General features: G+C 48.7%; 1 non-coding gene across 1 annotated transcript; it reads left to right on the top strand.

The window, feature by feature from the left end:
• The first annotated feature begins 1,779 nt into the window (after window positions 1-1,779).
• Window positions 1,780-1,980, top strand: LOC120639335. The gene has a single exon (XR_005661343.1). It is a non-coding gene; the product is annotated as a U2 spliceosomal RNA (small nuclear RNA).
• Window positions 1,981-26,874: the final 24,894 nt, after the last annotated feature.

Raw genomic sequence — 26,874 nt, forward strand, 5'->3', positions numbered from 1 at the left:
TCTTTGCCGGTTAGTCTGCTCCGATCAGGCGAAAGAGCAGAGAAACGGAAACGAATTGCTTGGTTGCGTGTGGGGAAGATGATCGATGGCAGTTTTTATGCACATGCTTTCCTTCAAAGTACAGTTTCGTTGGACAACCATTACTGTAGAGCTTCACATGAACACTGTGAGGCCACACCATCGCCGTCCGGCCGGCCGTCGTCAGTTTCGCTGCCACCGCTGCTGCTAGCCACATGATTTCGCGTGCCTGCTGCCGATCGATCGATGATCATGAGCTCTAAGATGGGGTTTTTGTAATCATCGTGCCTGCAAATGGCCAATGATTAATTTGACGACGGTGCCTACAGTCGCCGGCCCTTCGATCGCCGACACGGACTATATAATTTACCCAGCCAATGCAACAGGGAAGTAATTTCTTTAATTCTTCTCGTTGTTTATTCAGGAAACTCATGGCATTTTACGCCACTTGTCTGATCTCCTAGTATATATGGCTATATATATCTTACAGTCATAATGTGTTCTTGTTCCTCAGTGGTATAGTAATAAGATCCAACCATTTCCCTGACGAGAACTGCCTGTATGATCACTCACTCGACTGCCAGGAATCAGTATCATCACAACAATGCTGAGGTCTCGACAGTACATAAAGATCGTTACGTACGTGGTTGCATCGTCCGGCAGATGGAGCTGGTGCAGGGGCAGAGGCAGCTGCGCGTGGATCGATCGGTGGCCCTCACCTCGCGCACTGTGGCTCCAGCACCGTGTTGCTTGGATCTCAATAGGGACCTCATGAACCACCACACCGTCTGCTTTTGCTTGCTAAGCGTACGACCTCTCTATCTCCATCCCTCCCTCCCTCCAGGAGGCAAGCAATGCAAGGCGCATGGCGACATGGCAACAATGGCGGCATCTACCTCTGCCTGTTGCGGCATCTATCCATCCTCGTCTACATTCTGGCTACTAGCTCCAAATGATGCCCTGTGTGAAAATTTAAACTATATCTACAAATTAAAGGCTAAAGGCCTACGGCTTGGTTTGGAAAACATGAATTTCACAGACATTTAAGGAAACGGCCATTTGACACAAAACATATGAGATTTGCACATGAACCACTCGTACTGAATGGGCTCCGGGGACTGCTCTCTTTATCATTTTCAAGTATTTTGCTGCAGATTCTACTATATCCATGGCAATACAGTCTACATTTTCTTGCTACTGCACGCTAGCTAGCTGGTGGACGGGGCTGTTGCCAAATAAATGGGCCTCCACCACCTTCTTCTTTGCTTCCTCCTACCTGGGCTGCGATCCTATGAAGAAGGACCGAGGAGGCCCATCGTGCGTGATTCGAATCGGATTACAAACCATCCAACCAACCGTCATAGGCGTGTGTTAAGAGCATCTCCAGGAGACTTTCTAAATTTCACCGTCTAAATCATCATTTGGAGAGTCATCTACATAAAAATCGTTTTCTATACATTTTCACTCTCCGACAGCTTTTCTATATCTTGTTTACACTCTAGAAAGCCATTTTCGTTATCTATCTTTGGCTAGCGAGAAATCTGGAATAGATGATGGCTATATTTGGATAACTACTTAGAGAAGCTTTTGGAGCGTATTTTTCCATCAAAATCTCTATTCCTAACAATTGGAATAGATATAGAGTGTCTCTTGGAGTTGTTCTTAGCTCTAGATGTTTTGATTAGCACCACATCGCGAGGCGAGATCGTCTAAGGCAGTGGGGGAGGATACAAAACAAGGGGCAACGTGGCAGAGCAACTCATACTTTTCTCGGCCTTTTAGCTAAGATCAAGTGTAGTATCTGTTCTTATCAGTTTAATTAATATCTGATATGTGAGGTCTTGTCCTCACAGTGATATTAAATTTATTTTTTTATGGGGGAGAGCCACTGTTGTAGCTTCCTACTCGGCTCTCGAGCGTCGCCCTGGTGTTGCACTGTTGCTTGGGTTAGGCGCACCTCCAACCAAAACAAATTTTGAAATCTGAATTGTGGATCGTTGCCTAATGGTATGCTATGGTGATGTCTTTATTTAAGCAACAAATAAAATGCTTATTTAAGAGAGAAAAATAGGAAATATAATTTTGGGTCCAGAGTCTGCATCGTCCTTGATCTAAAAATGGCTAAAGCATTCTAATGATGACCCATGGGAAAAACAAGTCACTAGCTCATATTTGTGACGTTTGTATTGGCCGGCCCATGGTCTGGGCCAGCTAGTAAAAAGCCCATCAGAGTGTGAGGAACGAGAGTACTCTATCCTGCTTGTGATGAGTGAATTGTCAACCGTGCGGTGTGATCGTGCGCTTGATCTTTGGATTGCAGGTACACGGGCGTCAAGTGTCGACGGGGAGCTGCCGTAGAGGTGCTGTGGCCGATGGACCGTGCGGTGGACGGCGGTGAAGGGCAGCCGGGACCGGAGCTCGGACCGGGCGGCAGCTGTGCCGTCCACTCCTGGATCGAGGGCGCAAGCGACGACGGAAGGTGGGTTTCTTGGTTTGCGCCACAAAACCAAGGAGGCGGACGGCGGTTGAAGACGCCAAGTCGTGGAGGCACGGGCGTCGGTCTCGGGACTGACGGAGGCGACGGGCGTCGATGGCGTCTAGGGCCTCGCTGCGGGCGAGGAGGTGACGGGTGTCGGGCGGCGTCTAGGGCCGTCAGAAGGCCGAGGCGGGAACGGCATCTAGGGCCACGGCGTGGAGGCGGGAATCTTCCCGCGCGTGAGGTTTTGGCGGTTTTCTCAAAACCGGCCACCTACCCGGGTTTCGCGGACCCTTCAAAACCGCGGACCTGATCTTCATCAAGATGGCGCATCGCGGAGAAGATTTCATTTCGAAGAAAGAACATCGGCCGTCGGATGAGATCGTGTACAGGGGGTGCTGCAGGCCAACCGGTTTGACCGGTCCCTGGCACCGGTCTGACTGGTCCCGCGGGTATAAATACCCCTTCACTTGTGTTAGGTTAAGTGCGGCTTTTGTATTCTGTTCGTGGACTGCTTGTTCCTCCAGGCCGCCGCCCCTATGTCTCTCCCCCCATTCTTCTCTTTAGAATAGGGTTTGTTTATGGATTGTTGAGACTTTGTATTGGATTTGATTGGGAAAGGAGGCCCCATCCTCCTTGTGCCCTCTGGGCTTTTTGAATCAATCCAATCCTCTCGTTTTGTGCCCTTGTGTGATGGATTTTGATTTCGTTTTTGGTGCACATGATTGCGAGGATTCTACGAGCTCTTTGTTGTGATTCCCGTGCTTCTAATCCTGTCCCAAACCCTCTGGAATCACGAGCTCTTTCGAATTGGATTTCTTGAGTTTTTGAGAAAACCCCAATCCTTCTTGATCTCCCCTCGAATTCTCAAGATTCTTTGATCTTTAGGACGAGATATCTTGGGGATATGTTCACGGGGTAGGGGTGAAGCTATCCCCCAAGTTTCATCGATTTTCGTGGTCGTTTGGTCGAGATTCATTGTTTGAATCTAAGTTTTCGGGGGTTTTCTGGGTGCCACCGGTCAGACCGGTAGAAAAGACCAGTCAGACCGGTCTGCTAGTTTTTGAACAGCCACGACCGGTCAGACCGGTCCAGTACACCGGTCAGACCGGTCCAGGCAGATCAGTTCTGCAGTTTTCCCGTTTCGCTTCCGATTTGCTTCGTGGTTTCACTCGCTCGTTCGAGGCCTTTTGTGTTGATTTAGCTTTTCCATAGCTATTCCAAACCCTGGTCAGAACGCTTGAGGGCTTGGGTGATTTACGGGATATAGGCCGACGGTTTGAATTTCGGAAGAAATTTTGACCGGCTCCCATTCACCCCCCCCTTTGGTCGCCGGCTTCGGTCCCTCAGAGTGGTGTACTGAGGAATGAGCAGTACTCCCTCTTGGCTGTGATGAGTGAATTGTCAACCGTGCGGTGTGATCGTGTGCTTGGTCTTTGGTTGCAGGTACACGGGCATCGAGTATCGATGGTGAGCTGCCGTGGAGGTGCTGTGGCCGATGGACCGTGCGGTGGACGGCGGTGAAGGGCAGCCGGGACCGGAGCTGGGGCCGGGCGGCAGCTGTGGCATCCACTCCTGGATCGAGGGCGCAAGCACCGGTGGATGACGGGTTTCTTGGTTTGCGCCACAAAACCAAGCTGGCGGACGGCGGTTGAAGACGCCAAGTCGTGGAGGCACGTGCGTCGGTCTCGGGACTGGCGGAGGTGACGGGCGTCAACGGCGTCTAGGGCCTCGCTGCGGGCGAGGAGGTGACGGGCGTCGGGCGGCGTCTAGGGCCGTCAAAAGGCCGAAGCGGGAATGGCGTCCAGGGCCACGGCGTGGAGGCGGGAATCTTCCCGCGCGTGGAGTTTTGGCGGTTTTCACAAAATCGGCCACCTCACCGGGTTTCGCGGACCCCTCAAAACCGCAGATCAGATCTGCATCGACGTGGCAGCATCGCGGAGAAGGCTTCGAGTCGAAGAAAGAAACTCCGCCGTCGGAAGAGATCTTGTACCCTTTCCGGTTTTACCCCTATGGTCGTTTTAGTGTACGAGTCAGGGTGGAGGTCATTTCTGGGAAGGGACCGGTCTAACTGGTCTGTGAGACCGGTCTGACCGGTCGCTCCCGAGATCGTATAAATACATCTCGCCTGCCCCCTTGGACAGGTGAGCCTCCAAGCCACGAGTCCTTTTTTGTTTTTCCTTGCTCCTCTCTCTGTTCTAGGGTAAGGCCGAGGTCTCCATGGAAAACGTGGTCTAGATTATAGCTAGGTCCACAAATTTGAGAGGGTGGATGAATGGGTGGAGGTCTAGCTCTTGTATAGGTGAATTCCTCTGTAAATCACGATTAATTTGAATGAAATCGAGGACCCTTTTGAGCAGCTCTCTTGTGTTCCCGTTCATCTTTTGTTCATGGATTGATTTCCTCTCTTTTGGTGGTTTTTGAGATTAAAGCTTTCTCTTGGTGGGTTTAGGGACTTCGTGATTTGCTTCTCGACCATCTAGTCTAGAGCTAAACCCCCAAGAATCACGAGTCCCTCGGATTGAGGTTTTTGGAGTTTTTGGAAAACCCTCTTTTACCTCCTTCCCCCACGAAATTCTTGTGATCCTTTGCGTTTTGGGTTGATTCCTTTTGTGGAGAGGTTCGTCTCTATCCCAGGAACCTCCCTGCAAATTTTGAGACCATTTGGTGATGATTTGAACGAGTAATCTTGAAATCACCTCGAGTTCGCGGGCTGGAATTATATTCTGAGCAGAAGCGGTCAGACCGATCGCAGCAACCGGTCTGACCGGTCGGTGCAACCGGTCTGACCGGTCTGGAATTTCAAATCCAGCCCTACAGGTCTGACCGCCCAGAGCAAGCGGTCTGACCGGTCCCTGACTGCTAGATCTGCAGCTTTTCTCGATCGCTTCCGTGCTTTCTCACGCTCGTTCCTAGGGGTGATTTGTGTTGGTTTAGCTCTTCTATAGCTACTCCACACCTCATCTAGGATTTGAGAGTTTGTGGTGATTTTCGGGATATAGGCCGACGGATCGATTTCGAAAGAAATTTTGATCGGCTCCCATTCACCCCCCCTCTGGTCGCCAGTTTCGGTCCCTCAATTGGTATCAGAGCTTGGTTGAAGTTTTCAGTACCTTAACTGGTTCGAAAACCACTTGGCGACCATGGCGAGTCTTGGTAAGATCCCTGTGTTTTCCGGCGAGGACTATGCTTATTGGAAGGTTCGCATGCGTGCCTTCTTGCAAAGCATGGGAGCCAAGGTCTGGGATATCACCAAGAACCAGGTATACGAGGTGCTTGCCGTTCGGACCACTCCTCTTCAGGTGTCCGAGCACGAGGCGAACACCAAGGCTGTCAATGCCTTATTCGCTGGCGTTTCTCGTGCGGAGTTCTCACGCGTCCAGGGTTTTCAGGAAGCCCACAAAGTCTGGACGTGCCTTGAGAACTACCACGAGGGCACACCTCAGGTGAATGCTAGACTATTCGAGTCTCACTGGCGTGAATATGAGAATTTCACACTGGGTCCGGGTGAGAGCATTGGCGACATGTTCAGTCGGTTTCAATCGATTGTGAATAAAGTCAGTGCGAACAGATCTGCTGATGCCCTTGACTACACAGAGCACGAGAAGGCCCTCAAGTTGGTCTACGCACTTGACCGCTCTGTGTAGGATCTCAAGGTGAATACTATCATTGAGTCTGCAGGCTATGAGACTCTGACCGTGAATGAGCTCTTCAGCAAGCTCAAGGCCACCGAGGTGGATAACCAGACACGAGCCAAGCTCAATGGTGCCCCTCCTTCCAAGAGCATCGCTCTTGTGACTGGCCCAGGTGGATCGAGCTCTAACGCTAACTCTGCTCTTGGCTTTTCTCTTGCCTCTTTGCCTTCTGTTACAGATGAGCAGCTAGAGATGCTGGGCGACGACGACTTGTGCCTCCTCATCAACAAGTTCTAGCGTGTCTACCACAACAGGCAGAGGAGGAAGAACTCCGGGTGCTACCACTGCGGCGATCCGAACCACTTCGTCGCCAACTGCCCCAATAAGTCCGGCGGTGGACAGAACAACAACCTCGACTACTACCGCCACCGCGACCGCGACGAGGGAGGCCCCAACAAGGAGCGGCGGCGCCACAAGCACCGCAGTCGTGACTAGGGAGGGCTCTTCGACAAGGAGTCGCTCAAGAAGCGCTTCCAATACAAGGCCAAGAAGTAGGAGAATGCTTTCCTGGCGCAGCTCAGCGATCTCGACAAGAGCTCCGACACCGACCTCCGACGACGATGACAAGAAGAAGAAGAAGAAGCGGGACAAGGAAGCCACCGGCTTCATCGGCCTTTGCTTGGCGACCGGTCGGCACAAGAGCTTCTGTACCATGGCGGGTGAGGCCAATGGTGCTCGTGTGTCTCCAGCTGGACATGCTACACCGACGCACAACGACTCTTCTCCTGGATCCGAGAGTGATTTAGAGGTAAACTCCACTATTGACCTGCTTGATACTGAGGTTAGGGAGTTGTACGCCGCTCTCGACAACCAGAAGAGGCTGCTTAAGGAAGCAGCTATAGAGCGTAGAAAGCTTAGGGCTGAGCTGGCTTGTGCTAGAGAGAAATCTGGTGAGGATGAGTGTGCTAGCTGCATATCTCACATGAATGATTTTGTTGCTCTCCGTGCGAAGCATGATGAGAACATCGCGAACTTAGATGTTGCTAAGACTTCGCTTGCTGACGTGTCTCATGAGCTAGCCAAGGCAAAGCATGAGCTTGAACTGGTCAAGGACGCTCCCATAGTTAGTGATGTGCTTGAATGTGATGAGTGTCCCATCTTTAAGTCTGATCTAGCCGCTTTGCAATCTAAATTTGCTACTGTTGTGTGCGAGCTAGAGGAGATGAAGTCTAGGCCAGGTTTGCTTAGTGTGTGTAAGCTTTGTCCCACGCTTAGGTTAGAGCTAGATGAGAAGAACACCTTGATTAAGTCTTTGGGGAAGACTAAGGTCGTGGAGTCTAGCGCACCTATTGATTGTCATGTTTGCCCTGGTCTGATTTCTGATTTGGATAATCTTGCGGTAGAGAAAGCCAACTTGGAGAATTAGAACACATATTTTAGGGCGATTCTGAGTTGGGTTTCTAGCAGTGAGCCGCAGTTGGGCATGATGATCAAGCAGTTTAAGCGTGGTGATGGTTTTGGGGTCGGTTACACATACATGAAGTCAGGCTTTGACAAGTTGTATGGTAAGATCGGCAAGGCTACTGGAGTTTCAAGTGCTCTAAACACTGCTAGCACGAGCACGCAGCCTTCGCTTGTTGACCTCGTGGATGGTGTACTTAAAGAACCATCAAAAGCTCCTCCACAGAAGCAGGTTTGGGTTCCAAAGCCCAATGAGCTGAGGAATCCCCTCGATACGCTCCCTGCTGCCACAGCCCAGGTTGCCCCGAAGAAGGGGCGCTCCTCCTCGTCCAAAGGCGAGGCCTCCACCTCCCAAGAGAGAGGTGAGCTACCACTGTGATTTCTGTGACAGAGATGGTCACTTGGAGGAGTTTTGCTTCAGGAGGAAGCGGGCTATGAGGCGTGAGCAGGAGAGACGCAACTCGGACATGTACTATACTCGGGTGCATGGTCCTCCTCGGCATGGTGGTAGGCAAGATGCTAGGGCGCGCCGTTTAGGTGGAGGACAGGGAGACGGTGGTGGTTACCGTGCTTCAGCGGGTGGTCGCTTTGCCGGTCGTGCTCCTGGTCGTCCTCAGTACGGCTATGGACCACGAGACCGAGGATTTGGAGGAGGTTATGATGCACCACGCTTTCCTCGCGGTGGTGGTCATCAGCCTCGCGTTAGACGGGACGGGGGATACGCTTTTCCTGATTTTGCTAACCCTTCTGTAGAGCAAATGGCTCGATACTGGTTTGCTTCACACTTTGCTAACCCCAGTGTTGAGACATTTGCTCACCCTTTGTCTCACTACTGATGTGCAGGTTGGAGGCTTGGAGAACAGGTGGATCATGGACTCCGGTTGTTCGCACCATATGACCGGGAATGACAAATGGTTCTCCAGCCTCACCCCAACGCGCCACAAAGAATACATCATATTTGGGGATAATGGTAAGGGCAAGGTACGTGGTGTTGGCGCTGTTAGAGTTTCTGATCGCTCCACCCTGAGAGAGGTTGCTTTGGTTTCGAATCTTGGCTTTAATTTGCTTTCGATTTCGTAACTTCTTGAGGATGGGTTTGAAGTTTGTTCTCGTGTTGATGTTGAGTCTACCACGCGTGCTGTGGACCCAGTCGCCTCTGCCATGAGCTCGGACAATGATGACGGCCCCGACCCGACTACATCCAATTTCCGGAGGCCGATCGAGCAAGTGACTCAGCCTTTCCCAGCTGCACATGAGGAGACACCAGCTTTGGTTGAGGAGGAGGCGACTTTGACAAGGGAAGCACCGCGACACATTCAGCATCGTCACCCACCTCAACAGATGCTAGGTGACCTCAACGAGCGAGTCACACGGTCCAAGGTAATAAGTATCACTGGCTTTGCTCATTCAGCATTTGTTGCCTCTTTTGAGCCCAAAGATGTTGGACACGCTCTTTCTGACTCCAATTGGGTCAATGCCATGCATGAGGAACTTGAAAATTTTGAAAGGAATCAGGTTTGGGTTTTGGTTGAGCCTCCGCCTGCTTGTAATCCCATTGGAACCAAATGGGTTTTCAAGAACAAGCAAGGTGAAGATGGGTTGGTAGTGTGGAACAAGGCTCGGCTTGTAGCTCAGGGTTTTTGCCAAAAAGAGGGTATTGATTATGAGGAAACTTTTGCCCCGGTAGCACGCTTAGAGGCGATTCGAATCTTTCTTTCATTTGCTGCTTCCAAGGGTTTTAAAGTTTTCCAAATAGATGTGAAATCTGCCTTCTTGAATGGTTTTATTGAAGAGGAAGTTTATGTGAAACAACCCCCTGGTTTTGAAAATCCCAAGTTTCCAAACCGAGTTTACAAACTCCAGAAAGCTCTTTACGGTTTGAAACAGGCGCCTAGAGCTTGGTACGATAGGCTTAAAAACTTCTTGCTTGCTCAAGGTTTTAAAATGGGATGTGTTGATAAAACTTTATTCCTCATGCGCTCTGGCCCTGACTTTTTGTTGGTTCAGATATACGTGGATGATATCATCTTTGGGGGCTCTTCTCACGCTCTTGTTTCCAAGTTTTCTGAGCAGATGTCCAGGGAGTTCGAGATGAGCATGATGGGTGAGCTGTAGTTCTTCCTCGGGCTGCAGATCAAGCAAACTTCCCAGGGCACATTCATCCATCAAGCCAAGTACACGAGTGACTTGCTACGAAAGTTCGACATGAGTGACTTGTCTCCTCAGCCGACTCCGATCAGCACATCGACGGCGCTTGATGAGGACTTGGACGGTGAGGCGGTGGACCAGAAGGAGTATAGGAGCATGATCGGCTCTCTCCTGTACCTGAAGGCGACCCGGCCGGACATTCAGTTCGGTGTCTTCCTCTGTGCGCGGTATCAGGCTTCGCCGCGCACCTCTCACAGGCAAGTGGTGAAACACATCTTCAGGTATCTGAAATTCACCCCTGAGTTTGGTCTTTGGTACTCTGCGGATTCTTCTCTGATTTTGGTTGGCTTTTCTGATGCCTATTTCGGTGGGTGTCGGTTGGATCGCAAGTCGACATCCGGCACTTGTCAATTTCTTGGTACATCTTTGGTGTCTTGGTCCTCTCGTAAGCAGGCTAGCGTAGCGCTTTCTTCCACAGAAGCTGAGTATGTTGCCGCTGCTAGCTGTTGCTCCTAGATCCTTTGGATAAAACAGACCTTGCAGGATTATGGATTGAGTTTTGGTAGGGTTCCCATCTTTGTAGACAACATGTCCGCCATTAGCATTGCAAGAACCCTGTCCTACACTCCAGAACCAAACACATCGATATCCAGTTCCACTTCCTGCGAGATAACCATGAGAGAGGCCACATAGACTTGAACCATGTCCCTTCAGAGAGGCAAACTGCAGATATCCTCACCAAACCACTTGAGTGGGACACCTTTGCTCACTTGCGAGGGGAGCTTGGGGTTTGTTACCCCTTTTGATCGCTGACTTCTCTTTAGTTAGCCTTTTCGTAGGTCTTTGTTTTTGTTTCTCTTCGCTTTCTAGCTTCTGATAGATGCATTTGCATTGTACATGTTTGCATTTTGCATTGCTTCACTACACTGGCATTCTTGTATACACTGTTATGATCCTCTAGTGCTTGCTAGTGTAGTTTCTTAGACTTGATCATGTATAGCTTGCTCTTCAGTATATGTCATATTATCTGAATTAAGCTATTTTGATTTGAAAATCTGAAAACATGATCACCCTGTCTTGGCTACTGGCATGTTAGGTTGTATTGATATGCTTTACTATCTTATTCATGCTAGTGTGGCCTTTAATCTTGGACATGAGCTAAAATTGTTAAAATTGTTTAATATATGTCTGAAATGGATTGAAAAGTTCCAGGTGGGATTGCTTGTCGCACTGATAGAGCTTTCGGGACGGCTCACATAGCACTAGTGAGAACCCAGGCAAGGCTGTGCATGACTGAATTGAGTGCCTTAAGCTTCTGACTGCCTTTGGCATAGGCTTGGCCTCGCTGGTAAGTAAAGCATGACAAGTTTTCAACCCCTGGCAGAATCACTTGCTTGATATAACCTGTTAACTTTTCGTTCAAATGCAAGTTTTGAGTTGCAAAATTGATTCATGATCAAATATGTTGGCTGCTTTGGATCACCATGTATGAGTTTGGCTAGCACTTCTTTCTTTCTCCTACTTGCTGTTGCTAGATCATGGGTGATGCTTTTATTTTTGCTGAACTGAACTTGCTAGCTCTGGACTTGATTGATATACCCTGTTGAGCTAGATTCAGTTCCTGTTTATGAAGCACACATGCCTGTCACTAGATGATCATATCTTTGTATGCCTGAATGTTTCACTTACACCATCTGCACGGCATTCATTGCACAACATAATTTCAGGGGGAGGTTTAGGCATTTTTTAGGCTTGATGTGTGCATGTGCCAACAAGGGGGAGAATTTTTGGGAGAGAAGTGATCGAACAAAGGGGAGACTTGTTTGATTTTTGAAAAACTTGTTGCGCACAGGGCTTTGAGAGTGCATCATTTTGGGAGAGTTGCACTTGTGAGAGGGAAAGGCTTTGCATGGGGAGTGTCTGCTTTGTTTTGGCTCCTGATCTTTCCTCGCCTTCCCTCTGCTTCTTGCATGACTGCATCGAGCATTACCTCTGTCTTTGAGGAGTCATGTTTTGGCTTTTGATTGATTGCGTCGAGCCGTTGCCCTTGTCTTAGGGAATCGATCTTTGCTTGAGTAAGTGACTGTTCTTGCCTTTCGGAGCTTTTTTGTCACTTGCTTGAGTTCTTCACATTCTTCGTGCCATTTTTTACTTTAAACTTCTCTGGTTACAGGTGGTGTGTTGACAATGCACTCATCAAGGGGGAGATTGAGGAATGAGCAGTACTCACTCCTGGCTGTGATGAGTGAATTGTCAACCGTGCGGTGTGATCGTGTGCTTGGTCTTTGGTTGCAGGTACACGAGTGTCGAGTGTCGACGGTGAGCTGCCGTGGAGGTGCTGTGGCTGATGGACCGTACGGTGGACGGTGGTGAAGGGCAGCTGGGACCGGAGCCCGGGCCGGGCGGCAGCTGTGACGTCCACTCCTGGATCGAGGGCGCAATCACCGGTGGATGACGGGTTTCTTGGTTTGCGCCACAAAACCAAGCTGGCGGACGGCGGTTGAAGACGCCAAGTCGTGGAGGCACAGGCGTCGGTCTCGGGACTGGCGGAGGTGATGGGCGTCGACGGCGTCTAGGGCCTCGCTGCGAGCGAGGAGGTGACGGGCGGCGTCTAGGGCCGTCAGAAGGTCGAGGCGGGAACGGCGTCCAGGGCCACGCTGTGGAGGCGGGAATCTTCCCGCGCGTGGAGTTTTGGCGGTTTTCACAAAACCGGCCACCTCACCGGGTTTCGCAGACCGCTCAAAACCGCGGATCAGATCTGCATCGACATGGCGGCATCGCAGAGAAGGCTTCGAGTCAAAGAAAGAAACTCCGCCGTCGGAAGAGATCTTGTACCCTTTCCGGTTTTGCCCCTACGGGCGTTTTAGTGTACGAGTCAGGGTGGAGGTCATTTCTGGGAAGGGACCGATCTGACCGGTCTGTGAGACCGGTCTGACCGGTCGCTCCCGAGGTCGTATAAATACATTTCACCTGCTGTAGCGAAAATGACCTCTCATGCCATATTTCAATATAATATTTTGGCGATTGATGACACACACAACACTTAGACTAATGTGATTGTTAAGATGACTATTCTCAGGCTTTTAGGTTCAAGTGATGACAAAGAGAAGAGAGGCGTAGCAAGGCCCGAAGGGCCACCCCTACGGGGGTTCCGCCCCTCGCGGACGGGGGTCGAGGGGGAGCCGCCCCTCGCGGGTCTCAGGGCAGCGCCCTGAAACCTCTTCGGTCCAAAGGACAAGAATCGAAGAGACTGTGAAGAAATTCAATACACCGGTTGAACCGATGTTAAGGAAAAGACACACGCCGGTGTAATTGTCTAGAAGCTGGAAACTGAAGATACACTCACCGGATTAACCGACGTTGAAGAAAATGCATACGTCGGTGCATTGCCAAACGAAGACCGATGAAAATACATACACCGGTTGAACCGACGATGCATCGGTCAATTGCATCGGTTCAGTTGTCCAGAGAGGTGGTTTTTGGAGGAACGTGAAGAAGTTACACTCACCGGTTAAACCGACGCTAATTTTACATACACCGGTTGATTGCATCGGTTAAACCGGCGATACACCGGTTATTTGCTAACGGCTAGTTTTTCAAGTAGCAGTTTACATACACCGGTTGAACCGATGATGGCTTTTGGGGTACGTCAGATTAACCGGCGTTAAGCACATTTCTGGCAGCTTTTCTCCAACGGCTATATTTGCTTATGCTGCCTATATATACCCCCAAGGCCGGGTCATTTGGAAGTGCTGGAGTTCAAGGAAGTATACAAGAGCTAAAGATCATCTCCAACCACCATAGAGCTTCATTGTACATCATATAGGCTTAAGCACACTTGTTAGAGGTGCTTAGTGCTTGTTTAGGCTTAGTTCTTGAGAGAACTAGCTTGAGAGAAAGCCTTGCTGCGGCAAGCACCTTGTGTACTCGTCGTGTGACCCTCCGACTTGGTGTGGAGTGGCAACGACACTTTGTGCGGGGAAGGAGGCCCCTACTTGGTGTTAAAGCTCCAAGATAGTGAAGACGGTGCCGTGGTGACGCTTCGAGAAAGACGGTGGCGGTGACCTCATCTTTGTGATTTGGCTTCACTTAGCCTTTGCTTGTCGGGAGCCTTGGAGGCGTGGCAAGACGGTGATCAAGCGAAGAGACTCAGCATCACACTTGTTCGTGTTGGACAAGTGGCCGTGGACGTAGGGAGGGACTTTGGTGTCCTAACCGAACCACGTTAAATCGTGTGTCTTGGTGTCTTCACGGGAGTTTGCATATCCTCTCCCTTACCGCTTTACTTACCGCATTACATTTCCGCATTTACTCTTTCTTGCTTACCTTTACTTTCCTAGTTAGTTTGATTAGGATTGGCTATAGGTTGCAAGTCTTTTGGGGTAAGTAGAGGGTAGCATAGATAAACCTTAGTCATAACTAGCATGTGTAGGACGTGTTAGGTTTATCTTATGCAATTAGATTGAGCCCTAGGTTAAAAAGCGATTAGCGACCCTATTCACCCCCTCCCCCTCTAGGGTCGGACACCCCGGTGATCCTTACACCTGCCCCCTTGGACAGGTGAGCCTCCAAGCCACGAGTCCTTTTCTGTTTTTTCTTGCTCCTCTCTCTGTTCTAGGGTTAGGCCGAGGTCTCCATGAAAAATGTGGTGTAGATTATAGCTAGGTCCACAAATTTGAGAGGGTGGATGAATGGGTGGAGGTCTAGATCTTGTATAGGTGAATTCCTCTGTAAATCACGATTAATTTGAATGAAATCGAGGACCCTTTTGAGCAGCTCTCTTGTGTTCCCGTTCATCTTTTGTTTATGGATCGATTTCCTCTCTTTTGGTGGTTTTTGAGATTAAAGCTTTCTCTTGGTGGGTTTAGGGACTCCGTGATTTGCTTCTCGACCATCTAGCCTAGAGCTAAACCCCCGAGAATCACGAGTCCCTCGGATTGAGGTTTTTGGAGTTTTTGGAAAACCCTCTTTTACCTCTTCCCCCCACGAAATTCTTGTGATCCTTTGCGTTTTGGGTTGATTCCTTTTGTGGAGAGGTTCGTCTCTGTCCCAGGAACCTCCCTATTTTGAGACCATTTGGTGATGATTTGAACGAGTAATCTTGAAATCACCTCGAGTTCGCGGGCTGGAATTCTATTCTGAGCAGAAGCGGTCTGACCGGTCGGAGCAACCGGTCTGGAATTTCAAATCCAGCCCGACCGGTCTGACCGCCCAGAGCAAGCGGTCTGACCGGTCCCTGACTGCTAGATCTGCAGTTTTTCTCGATCGCTTCCGTGCTTTCTCACGCTCGTTTCTAGGGGCGATTTGTGTTGGTTTAGCTCTTTTATAGCTACTCCACACCCCATCTAGGATTTGAGGGTTTGTGGTAGTTTTCGGGATATAGGCCGACGGATCGATTTCGAAAGAAATTTTGATCGGATCCCATTCACCCCCTCTGGTCGCCAGTTTCGGTCCCTCATGTATGCATATTGGTTGTTGAATTCGGATGTGAAACTAAAAAAAAAACAAATCAAAATATGAAACAACTATTTTCTAAGTGAGAAGAGAGAGAGAGAGAATGAATGAAGAAAGACGACGAAGATTAGCTCACGCTTTGATTTGCTCGGCATGGCTACCGGTCTCGATTGCATTTTTAGCTTTAAGCGAGTTAATTAGCAAGAAGCCATGGAGGGTGTCAAGCGTCATCGTTTCATAAACACTTGAGTGGGGTTAGCTCTTTACCCAATGCCGCCGGTGACTCGACCTCGAACTCGGTGCCCTGCTCCATTTGCCACCACTGGATCGGCGCCGGGGGCGTGCCTCATCAAAATCCTCATGGCGCTTATGCCGCCATTGCTGCTTGTGTTGTTCGGTGACGGTGCTTTGACAATCTTGACGGTGGCCTAGTATCCTTGGTAGCCAGTTGTCCACTAAGGAAATGATCCTTGGTGTTGGTATTTTCTTGGTTCTTACTTGATGAAATTTGCTTGGAGGTTGGACATCAAGGAACATTTCCTTTGCGGTTCCTTATATTTTTGGGTTGTCAAGGCAATTTCGGATTTTGGTAGTGTATGTGGATTGTGTGCAATGGAACATGAACTAATTTCTCTACCAATCGTGCCCCTAATATTTACGGATTGGAAGGAATTATGAAGTGTTCAAACAAAGCCTAAAGAAGAAGAATTACAACCGAAAGATAGCATGCATCTTGCTTCATACCATATCCAAAAGGAGTTGAACTTCACAATTCCTGGTGGGTGTTGCTTTATCAAGAACTTAAGTTCTAATTACAAATACTTCAACATATAGCACTTTTTTTTCAAGCTGCACCATGGGTAGGATTCATTCCCCCTATTATCAACAACTTTTAATTTTCAAAACCCTGCAATTTACATTGTCGTGCTAATCAATATTAGTCCAACAGACTTAGAACCTCGTGAAGAGCTCAAAACCCTACAATTTACATTGTCGTGCTAATTAATATTAGTCCAACAGACTTAGAACCTCGTGAAGAGCTCATTTAGATAGCTGGTCCCTTCCATAAAATCTGCACGATTCTTAAAGCAGCCATTTTAATTAATTTTATTTTTCCCACTTGGGTATTGTGTGGGCCCGGCCCTACCCGTACCCTAACGAGACCCGATCCATCACTGATCCACTTAGGAAGCAGCCGTTCCGTTCTAAGAACCCGCCACATTCATCTTCAACCTCTATCTCTACATGTGCTATGGAGGGAACGGGGCTGCCGTGGAACACCATCTTAAATTGCTGCAGCCCCCTCTCAGTTCACCCTGATGGAACTGCACCTCTGCTGCAGCCTGCAGCTGTCAATGGATCGGGAGCCGTGGCGCAGTCCGTGATCGCCAGAGCACAGATGGAGGAGTGATCAGGAAGGGGCTGAATTGTCAGATGGGGAGGAAGCTGCCGCCGCTCCGTCCGCCTTGAATCAACGATCGGTAGAAAAATGGCATTGCTCAAACCGAGAGGGAGAGGGGCAGAGAAAAATGGCGATGGAATGGAACCGCGAGGGAGAGAGGAAGCCGCCGGCGCACTTGACGAGACTCGATCAGGGAGAATGCTGCCACCGCCACCGTCCGTTGCTGAGGAGGATGGCGAGGAATAGATGAATCGAGTGAAAAACGGGAACTCCTGAGTTAGCACCGACCTGGGTAGCGTCACATGGTCTTGGGCCGGGCACGGTTCGGTTACGGGTAGGGTCGGGCCCGAACAAGATCCATGTGGGGAAAAATATAAAATTTATTTTCTGGTGCTTTAAGATCCATGTAAATTTCGTATAAGGGACCACCGGAGAAAAACTCTTTATAGATAAAACCAGGTCCCAAATGTCAGCAAAAGCACCTATAAAAGTCCAAAATTGCTCCTATGGTCTCATCTTTTGTTCTTGTGGCTTGTGGTCTTTCACGTCTTTTAATCAATATTTACGGATTGGAAGGGATTATGAAGTGTTCAAACAAAGCATAAAGGAGAGAAGAATTACAACTGAAAGATAACGTATTGTTTCATACCATACCCAAAAGGAGTTGGACTTCACAATTCCTGTTGGGGGGTTGCTGTATTGAGGACTTACGTTTAAATCACAAATACTTCAACATATAGCACTTCGTTTTCAAGCTGCACCATGGGGAGGTCTCATCCAAGGACGGATCTAGCGGTGGGGCGGACGGGGCTCCAGCCACCCTATACTGTCTGAATCATCTTCTGGTCTCTCTTCCATGAGAGCTCAGTTGCTTGGATTTTCCTCAATCCGGTACATCTGACGAGGAGATCATCCCTATCTTCATGAAAGGACAAGTTTCGAAGTAAATGAAGACAAAAAAAAACTATGTTCACCTGCGGACTGCGGTGTGGAGATAGAGGAAAGAGGGATGAGGGACGCTGACATGTGGACCAATGTTATGATTCCTCAAGGTGGACCCGATCACAATATATACCAGACTTTTGGGTTTATTTTTCACCGATTTGGCATATATGAGACGTAAAAAAAAGGGTACTACTAGAACTCAAGTGAAATAGATGAAATTGGTGGACAAAATATGAACAGAGTTTTGCTACGTCTATGGCCTCACTATATGCTACGGGGATCAGATCGATCGTACGGTCACGTAACCTGATCCCAACGTGAACGGAATCAGTGCAGGTTCTAGCTTATCATCCACCAAGTTTAGGAAGTTGCTTTCATCCTCTCTGTCCTCATGTTACTTAATAAGTGGCCAAACAAGCTCTACCAAATTAAACAGCAAATGCCAGCGTACATATTGTTTGACTGTCCAATTAAAAAGCATTAGCACTGACATCACAACACGTATGGCAGAGAATTAACGGCAACGTCCTAACTCACTGAGATCACTCACTATTGGCCCACCAATGGATCAACGCACTACTAGAAAACGGGCCAAAGGTCCAGGCCAAAGCATCAGTACCGGCTACAACAACAGCTGGTACCTTTAACCTAGACGGAGCCCAGAGAGAGATATTGGTACCGGGTCATAGCATGACCCGATTCCAATGCTTCACCATAGGCATCGGGTCATGCCACCACCCAGTACCAAATGCCCTCGGCGGCATAGGCACCGGTTCGTGGTACGAGCCGATACCAATTATGCAAGCATTGGCATCGGGTCATGCCACGACCCGGTGCCAGCAGTAGCACGGGCCAAAGGCACCGGTTGGTGCTTTGACCCGGTGCTAATTAACGAGAATTAGTACCGGGTCAGGCGCACCAACTGGTGCCTTTGGCCCGCACCTATAAATACACCCCTCTCCCCAAGCTGCCATGAACTCACTGTTCATGGCAGCCGAGTGAGTGGAGGGGAGGCGAATTTTTGCAATTTTTTGATAAATAGGTTAGCAATTTTCTCCATGATGACTTAGCAATTAATTTTCTGTATGTAGTTAGCACTTGATTTAGTTTATACATGTGATAAATATTTTTAGATGTAGTTGGCACCCGATTTAGTTTATAGTTGTTATATTAATTGTTATACATGTGATAATTATTTTTAGATGTAGTTAGCAGCCGATTTAATTTATAGTTGTTATATTAATTATTAGGTATATGATAATTTTTTATTTAGATGTAGTTAGCAATTTGATTAGTTTGCTATTATTTTATACATGTTTTATTTTTTTAGATGTAGTTAGCAAGTGATTTAATTTATTATTTTTACTATAATTGTTATACATGTTATATTATTTTTAGAACATCCAAATCTTGTGTGTTCTCCAACTCAGAACAACCTGTGCATGTGTGGATAACGCCAAGAGGAATATTGTTTATCATGGGATTACTATCTTATCTTTTTTTTTATCAAAGTCAAAATAATGTACGCTTCCTAAAAAGTAGCATTATTGTCACACCATATCTGATCTCTAAATGCAGGCCAAGCAAAATAGATCCTTGTGATACATTCCTTCACTACTAGTGCACTGCTAGTGCGTGTAGTGCAGGGAATGATGTCTTCCAGGAACTTGTGCGATAGCTATATGCAACACCATTTCCCTGTTCAGGTGAAGTGCGCTTGGGGCCATGCCACACTGCGGTGGTTCGGCACAAGAAAAAGAAGTATCATAGCTTTTATCGAATGAAGATTTGGTTGGTGGAACTGACCTTCAATGTGGCTAAATTCAATAAAGCACACAAATTATTTGTTGTTGCTTAGCTAGTCATCCAAACTGAAGTTTGTATGATTGGCATGCAGCAGGTGAACTTCTTGGGTAGTCAGCCAGAATGCTGAGGTGCTAACAACAATCTAGTTATGTATGCAAAGTGTGTGTGTGTTTTTTGAGGTCTTTTACAGTGCACTGTAGAGAAGATCTAACCGTTCATTAGTAAGGATAATTTAGTAATTAAAGTTATATTAATTCTTTTAATTCCTCAGTTTTATGAATAGATTAAAAATCAGGGTTAAACATGCGAAAAAATAATACTTGGACTTAATTGCTATAGATGGAATTTTTTAGGGGTTATGTAAAAGTTTTACAAGACACTAAACTAGAGTTTTATTTACGGGTTTCTTCAGGGTCTTCCTGCAAAACATCGTAAAGATCTCATTCTTCTTCACCGTTGGGCTGCCAGCAGCTCCATGGCCAGCCACACTAGTGCTCCGGCGAGCGAGGAGCCAAAGACTTCGGTGAGAGAAAAAAAACAAAGAGAGAAGACCGTGGGGGTTGCATTTTTGGATCTTCGGGCACTCACCATGTGATATCGATATCGTAAGTGAGGGCACTTAGGGCGGCAGCGGAGCTCCTGGCTTGGCCGGTTATGGCGGCGGACCTCGGGAGGGCAGATTGGGAGGACGGATGCGATAGGTGCAACAGCTTAGTCCGGAATACTGTCAGACCCGGGACGACGGGACTGCGCATAAGGCATAGAATATCTAGAATATGGGTCCCATACCTTATCCCTGTTGTAACTACTCGGATGCGAGTAGGACTAGTCGGTACAGAAGGAAACTACCCGAAACGTACTCGGGTAGGACTCCTAAGCTAGCATCGATCTAGGTTTCCATGTAACCCTACCTCCCCAGACTATATAAGGGTAGGCAAAGACCCCCTCCAAAGCATAACCATCTAGGGCAATACAAACCAACACACAGGACGTAGGGTATTACGCTCTCGGCAGCCCGAACCTGTCTAAACCTATGTGTTCCGTTACTGCTTCGAGTTCCACATCTCGGCGACACCCTACTAACAACCTACCACCTTGGGGGTATCCCTCGGTAGGCGTGGCGGTACAACACCGACAGCTGGCGTGCTAGGTAGGGGTCTTCTTCGAAGATCATCTGGCGAGCTCGATGGCGATCATTGACATCCCTGCACCCGTGCTTGAACAAGGCACGACCCTCGTCTTAGGCTCCTGGATCTGCATTGCCAACGGCACCGGTGGTTTTGACAGCCACTCGTTGACTCCAGGAAGCTGGAGGCCTCGGCATCATCAGAACTCGATGGCAAGCTTCTCGGTGTCATCAACAATCCGGGCAAGATGCTTCTCCCTGACCTAGTCAGGGAAGTCAAGAAAAGGACCAGGTCCTACCCGGTCTCTACTCTGTTTACTCCGGAACTCCTTGGATCGGATCGGATCTGACCTGATCTGAGGATGAAGGTACTCGACTACCAGTCGGGTTACGTAACATGACCACTGTTTACTAGGAGGCCACGCGCTCCGATCTACTCCTCACATTGGATGAAGATCTGAATTGCAAACTACGACTCGGGGAAGGGGTAGTCACCGCATGCCGGGAGGCACCCATCTTCGACAAGTACTCGGACTCCGACGAGGACGCCGAACCCTTCTTGAGTGGCCATCAGAACCCTTCTGTCGTGGAGCTTCGTAACATGATGTAGCATTGGGCAGACCAGGAGGACCAGGAATGCGATCGCTGCCCCAGCCGCAACAACAACAACGAGGGCAAGCGGCGCAACAACTGCTCCGACAACAGAAGCCAATGGGAAAACCGCTCCGACAACGATAAGCGCAAGCCAGATGACATCGTCGCGGCTGTCGAGGGCAACCCGCGTGGCAAGAAGTCAGGCAACGCGCAGGAACAGTTTGAAAAGCTCCTGCCACTACTAGAAAACACGCCAAAGGTCCACCCCAAAAGAACCACTATGAAAATGAACCGTACCTATGTTAGCATAGGTACCGGTTCATCTTCGTACAGGTACTTTTGGGGTGGATGGAACCTATGGATGAGCCTTAGGTACCAGTTGGTAACACCAACCGGTACCTAAGGCTCTCCATAGGTACCGGGTGGTAATTTTTACATTGGTACCGGGTGGTACTACCAACCGGTGTCTATGGATGAGCCTTAGGTACCGGTTGGTAACACCAACCGGTACCTAAGGCTCTTAAGGTACCGGTTGGTGTTACCAACCGGTACCTTAGGCTCATTCATGTGTTACTTCAAAAGAAAAATATCTATCTTCTCCTCAGAAGTGATGTGTAGGTGAGATGTTAAGAAAAGTACACGCGAGCCAACAGATCCTGAGTTCGAATCCTGGCCAACCATTTTTGCCAAAAAATACTAGCCTAAGACACCGGTTATTTTACCCGGTACTAATAGCCGTGACTTTTGGTCTCAGTTTCTGGGTACCGGTTCAAAAACCGGTACCTAAGCCCCTTCCTAACCGGTGCCTTTGGGCCTTTTTCCAGTAGTGTGCACATGCAATGCCCATGGCATCCGAATTCCAAGCACTTAGCGTGGGAGTGCATCAACCTCTGGAAGTCCCTCAACGCTCCTTACCTAGAGAAGGAGAAGGACAAGGAGAACGAGGATGATGACAAGTCGGACAGCCGGGGCTTTCAGTACGCGACTAATGTAGTTAACGTCATCTTCGGCGGCAACTCCACCAAGCGAGGAAACAATCTGACACTCTGCGAGATCTTGGCTGTCGAGTCAGCTACACCACAACCCCTTAAACATAGCGAGGTCCCGATATCCTTCTCATGAGAAGATTAGTGGACCAGCTTCTCCGAGCCTGGAAAATTTCCGTTGGTCTTGGATCCCATGGTAGCTAGCTCACAGCTCACCCAAGTACTCATCGATGGAGGCAGCGGCCTCAACCTCCTCTTTGCAAATACTCTCAAAAGGATGGGATTGGACGTCACCAACATGCTAACCCCAAGCAAATTTCCCTTCTATGGAAACATTCCCGGCAACTCATCTACACCAATTGGCTCGATGATTCTGCCAGTCACTTTAGGGACTCCGGACAACTACCGTACGGAGTACATCAAGTTCGAGGTGGCAAACTTTGACTCATCATACCATGCCATCATAGGCAGGTCGGCCCTAGCCAAGTTCATGGTCGTACCCCACTACGTCTACCCGCTCCTCAAGATGCTAGGCAAGACAGGGGTGCTCACCCTCCGCGGTGACCTAAAGAAGTCATACGACTATGACTAGGAGGCGATCGAGTACACATCAACATCTCACATGCCAGTTATTTCAGCAGAAGTATTCGTGGCTGCCCAACAACTCTCTCAGTTGAAGATGACGATCCCAACTAAGAAGTCAAACCAATCTTTGCCAAAACCTCCCAAAGACATTGACGTGAAGACCATCCAGCTGGCAGAAGGCGACACGTCCAAGACTGCTCTGATAGGCGCCGGCCTGGGTGACAAATAGGAAAGCACGCTCGTCGACTTTCTTAGGGCTAACCGAGATATTTTTGTTTGGAAACCAGTGGACCTGCCAGGGGTGCCCAAGGAGTTGATTGAGCACTCCCTAAACGTTGACCCAAAAGCTACCCGAAGAAGCAGCGACTATGATGATTCTCGCAGGACAAGAGGGAGGCAATCAAGAAAGAAATAGCAAAACTACTCGCGGCTGGTTTTATTAAAGAGGTGTACCATCCAGAGTGGCTAGCCAACCCTGTACTCGTTCTGAAAAAGAATAACAATGAGTGGAGGATGTGTGTCGATTATACTGATCTCAACAAGCATTGTTCGAAGGATCCCTTCGGGCACCCATGCATAGATCAAGTCATCGACTCCATGGCTGGTTGCATTCTGCTCTCCTTCCTCGACTGCTACTTGGGTTATCACCAAATTGCCCTCAAAGAAGAAGACCAGATCAAGACCGTGTTCATCACCCCGGACGGAGCATACGCCTACAAGACTATGTCCTTCAAGTTAAAGAATGCAGGAGCCACATACCAGCGAGCTATCCAAAAGCTTACAGGGTGTATGGCGGCCTTGAACAAATTCATCTCAAGACTTGGAGCATGAGGACTTCCCTTCTTCAAGCTCCTCAAACGGCAGGATAAGTTCAAGTGGACCGAGGAAGAGGAGCTAGCGCTGCAAGACCTCAAGAGTCATCTGCAGTCACGCCCCATCCTCACAGCCCCACTACCTGGCGAGAACCTGCTACTTTACATCATCGCGACTACTCACGTCATCAGCACGGCTATCGTGGTGGAACATTCCGAGGAGGGCCATGTGTTTGGCATCCAGAGGCCGGTGTACTTCGTCAGCGAAGTCCTTTCTGAGTCAAAGGTCCGTTACCCCTCAATTCAGAAACTTCTCTATGCAATACTCATAACATCTAGGAAGCTCCACCACTACTTCGATGAGTACCAGATCTCCGTCACAGAATTCCCATTGGCGGACATACTCCATAACGGGGATGCTACCGGACGCATATCCAAGTGGGCAGTGCAATTGGGGGCTCTCTCGCTCGACTTCAAGCCACGCACCGCGATCAAGTCGCAAGCTCTAGTCGACTTCATGTCTGAATGGCGAGAAAACCAAGTCACTGCCCTAGCTGACCAGCCTGAACTTTGGGCCATGTACTTTGATGGATCGCTCAAGTTTGGAGGCGGCGGTGCTGGAGTTCTCTTGATATCACCTAAAGGGGAACAACTCAAGTACATGTTCCAGATCCTCTTCAAGGTGTCAAACAATGAAGCTGAGTACGAAGCATTATTACACGGGCTATGTCTGGCAATCTCCTTGGGCATCAAGCAACTACTCGTATATGGCGACTCCATGTTGGTAGTTCAACAAGTCAACAAGGAGTGGGACATCAACAAGGATGCCATGGATGCACATGTCATGGAAATACAAAAGCTGGAGAATAATTTCTCAGGCCTGGAAATCCATCACGTAGTCTGAGACAACAACGTCGGAGCTGACGTACTTTCTAAATTGGGCTCCGATTGTGCAGATGTCCCTGCGGGCATGTTTGTTCACGAACTCCACCACCCGTCCATCAAGACGTCAGATCCAATGGTCATCGATCAGGCTCCCACGGAACCTGAATGAGAGGTCATGGTGATCGAGGCTGACTGGCGGACAACCTTCATCAACTTCATCATAGACTAGAAACTACCCCCCCAATGTCAACCCAAAAAGTGCTGAAGCAATGCGCGTCATTCGAAGATCCAAGGGGTACGTTCTGAATAGAGATAATTTATACAAGCGTGGATCAACATTTGGAGTACTCTTGAAATGCATCCCCTATGAGCATGGCAAGGAGATACTCTGGGAAATCCATGAGGGAACATGCGGCAATCATGCGGCATCAAGAACACTAGTCGAAATGGCTTTCCAATCAGGGTTTTACTGGCCAATGACTTTGGCGGACGCCGAAGAACTCGTCCGTCGGTGCCCCAACTGCCAATTCTTCGGCACGTAGATCCACGTACCTGCACATCAGCTCATCACTATACCACATTCATGGCCGTTTGCATGCTGGGGCCTGGACATGATAGGCCCTTTGACTACTGTGCCATTAGGTTTCACTCACGTGTTGGTGGCCATCGACAAGTTTACAAAGTGGATTGAGTCCAAGCCGATTACAAAGCTGACGACAGACCAAGTAGTCGACTTCATCAGCGACATGTTGCATTGGTTCGGCTTCCCCAACACCATCATTACAGATTTGGGCTCAAATTTCACATCTCAAGAATTCTTGGAGTTCGGCGAAAGGAGCGCCATTGAAGTCAGGTATGTCTCGGTAGCTCACCCTTGGGCGAATGGCCAGGTTGAACGAGCTAACGGCCCAATCCTGGATGGCTTGAAGAAAAGACTCTATGACGCCAACAACAAAAAAGGTGGTAAATGGATTCATGAGCTACCTCTAGTTATGGGGCTCCATACTCAGCCAAGCAAGGAAACAGGATAAACTCCATTCTTCCTCATCTAGGGATCAGAAGCTATTCTTCCTGCTGACATCATGTGGCAATCTCCCCGACTAGAGATGTACGAGCAAGGCTAAGCCGAAATAGCAAGATAGCTCGAGCTAGACTCCGTCGAAGAAGCCAGATGCAATGCCCTGATCCAATCAGCTTGCTACCTCCAAGGCGTTCATCGATATCATGACCGCAACATTCTGTAGAGGTCCTTCAACATTGGTGATCTAGTCCTTCGACGCATCCAGGATGAAACCGGACTACACAAGCTCAACTCACGATGGGAGGGACCTTTTATTGTGACCAGAGTGACAAGACCAGGGTCTTAGCATTTACAGTACCCCGATGGCCAGGAAGTCCCGAACTCTTGGAACATCGAGCTTCTACGACGGTTCTACCCTTAGGTAACTCACAGAATGCTGTTAGCTGCAGTACCGGCTAATACATATCAATAAAGAGTTATTTTGATCCCTTGTCGACTACTTCTTATAGCTAGTTTGTTGAACTCGGGGGCTATAAGCCATGGTTACTAACAATATGCTAAGTCAACAGGATTACCCGAAGACGGCACTCCCGAGATCTACCTGCACGACTAACATTGTCTGCAAGATCAAGTCCCATACTTACTTGTGCAGCTCAAACTGTGGTAATAGCATCAAGTACTTGTCATTGTTAGTAACTCTGAGTACTAGCATAGTTGGTTTTCCACAACCACAACATGCAATAATCACGGAACAGTCGATGAGGCCACCAAGCCTACCATGCGATCTAGAGTACTGCCTAGAGCGAGTAAATCCTGATACGCTTTTAGGGCTCCCACGCTCAAAAAAACAGACTACTCTGAGTACTAGCATAGTTGGTTTTCCACGACCACAACACGCAGTAATCACGGAACAGTTGATGAGGTCACCAAGCCTACCATGCGATCTAGAGTACCACCCAGAGCGGGTAAATCCTGATATTCTTTTACGGCTCCCACGCCCGAAGTTCTGACTACTCCAAGTCCTAGCGTAGTTGGTTTTCCGCAACCACAACACGCAGTAACGACAGAAAGGTCGATGAGGATTCTAAACCTACTAAACGACTCATGAGTACCGCCCAAAGCGGGTAAATCCTGATTCGCTTTTAGGGCTACCACGCCTAAAATCCTGACTGCCTCTAGTAACTCGCATAGTTGGTTTACCACAACCATATTACGCCATAACTATGGAAAAGTCGGCAGGGTCCCTAAACCCACCAAGCTATCTAGAGTGCCACCTTGCGCGGGTAATTCCTGATATGCACCAAAGGATCCTTTCAAGGAACCTAACACCACGGCACGCTAAGATACTGACTGCATTGTGGGTCTCTGCACCCAGAACAGCTTAACTTATGTGTATTCATGACTCCAAATTCTCCGATCGATGATACTTTGAGCATGTCACACAAATCGATAGGAATCAAACTCATATACAGACCGATCGAGTGACCAAACAGAACACATACGACATGACTACTGGCTTG

This window comes from Panicum virgatum, chromosome 6K (assembly GCF_016808335.1).
Source record: "Panicum virgatum strain AP13 chromosome 6K, P.virgatum_v5, whole genome shotgun sequence".
In the NCBI taxonomy this organism is placed as follows: domain Eukaryota; kingdom Viridiplantae; phylum Streptophyta; class Magnoliopsida; order Poales; family Poaceae; genus Panicum; species Panicum virgatum.